Source organism: Myxocyprinus asiaticus, chromosome 15, assembly GCF_019703515.2.
Source record: "Myxocyprinus asiaticus isolate MX2 ecotype Aquarium Trade chromosome 15, UBuf_Myxa_2, whole genome shotgun sequence".
Classification (NCBI taxonomy): Eukaryota; Metazoa; Chordata; class Actinopteri; order Cypriniformes; family Catostomidae; genus Myxocyprinus; species Myxocyprinus asiaticus.
The window spans coordinates 22,856,960-22,858,576 of NC_059358.1; the positions used below are offsets into that span (position 1 = coordinate 22,856,960).

A 1,617-nucleotide genomic window follows, 5' to 3' on the forward strand; every position below is an offset into this window, starting at 1 on the left:
ATATTCCTTTGCATTCAGTTTCTAATAAACTCGCTCCCAAATGTATTGGCCCTTTTTCTGTTAGCAAGATCATTAGCAGTTTGTCTCAAATTACCCCTAGCGTACAAGAAGATTCACCCCATTTTCCACGTTTCCAAAATTAAACCGGTCATTCATTCGCCTATTAATCCGCCTGCCCCAGTTCCCCCACCGCCACGCCTCATAGACGGGGAACCTGCTTATTCGGTCAAGCATATTCTGGGTTCCAGACGGAGGGGGCGCGGTTTCCAGTACCTGGTGGATTGGGAAGGTTACGGTCCAGAGGAGAGGAGTTGGGTCCCGGCCCGGGACATACTTGACCATTCTCTCATTGACAGGTTCCATCAGCAGCAGGTCACTCGTCCTGAGCGCACTGAGAGGCGCGCATAGGGGGAAGGTACTGTCATGGGAGGATTCATTCTGTCAGTTTGTTTCTGTGTGTCTTCCTCGTGTTGTTGCAGGTTAACCACTCAGCGGCGTTGCTCAGCAACGCTCATTACCAGCCACTGCTTGATTAGCTCGCCGCCTGCACATTATTTGCTCTTCCCTTTATAAGCAGTCCTTTTGTGTAGTTCAGTATCGGATCATTCTCATGTTGTGCATTGTTACTTTAATCAGTGTCCAGTCTTTCATCAATGATCTAAGGTCTTCAGTCAGATTGAGAAGTGTACTGCAGTTTCTTTCCTCATGCCTTAAGGTTCTTATTCATCCAGGTCAACACCAAATGCCATGTTCCGTCAGTCCCAATGTTCCTGTTTCAATCTCGGGATCATTTTCATGACTCTTTGAAGGTCTGATATAAAAACATACTGTGGTAGGCCCCAGCGAGGATTGAACTCGCGACCCCTGGTTTACAAGACCAGTGCTCTAACCACTGAGCTATGGAGCCTCACTTGAAATTTACCAGTCATGTAAGTGTCATAAAGGGTTTGCTTTGTGTCAGTTCAACAAACATCTAGTCACACCTAGAATAATTGGCAGATAGCCCAAGGTAACTTAACACAAGTTTCAGTGGTGTGATAAAGTAGTCAAAGCTCAATGTGTGAACTGTAATGCTATTTAAACTCACACAAACAGCCTCTTGGAATAGTGGCTTCAGTATTTACCATAGCCCTTTAATTGTTGGAGCTCAGAATCAACTGCACATACATATGAATAGCTCACACCGAATGTTTTTTTTTACACTGGAGAAAAAGTTGAAGAACAGGCTCAGACAAATTGCTATCCGAACAAAAGAAATGCCATTTTCTTGAATGTTGTTGTGAAATCGCTCCTATTTCAGAATTAAATTGATTTTTTTCTTCGATTAAATTTACAGTAAAAAAGTACAATGATGTTTTAAGCGTACATATTTTGCACATCAGAAGTAATCTAAGGAAAAGAGAACTCATCATTGTGGAGCTGAGAACAATTTTTAATACTACTAAATAAAAAAACAGTGGACCATTTAGCAGTTTAACATTAAAACTGATACACTATCAGAAATATTACTGTGAGTGTTGTTAACAGTTGGACACTTTATTCATTTTCAGAGTTTAAATTCTAAACTGAGCCCTGGAACCCTATTGTATTAATCGAGGGACTAAGGGTTTTTCCTTT

General features: G+C 41.7%; 1 non-coding gene across 1 annotated transcript; it reads right to left on the reverse strand.

The window, feature by feature from the left end:
- Nucleotides 1–834: 834 nt before the first annotated feature.
- Nucleotides 835–907, reverse strand: trnat-ugu (transfer RNA threonine (anticodon UGU)). Its single transcript has one exon. It is a non-coding gene; the product is annotated as a tRNA-Thr (tRNA).
- Nucleotides 908–1,617: the final 710 nt, after the last annotated feature.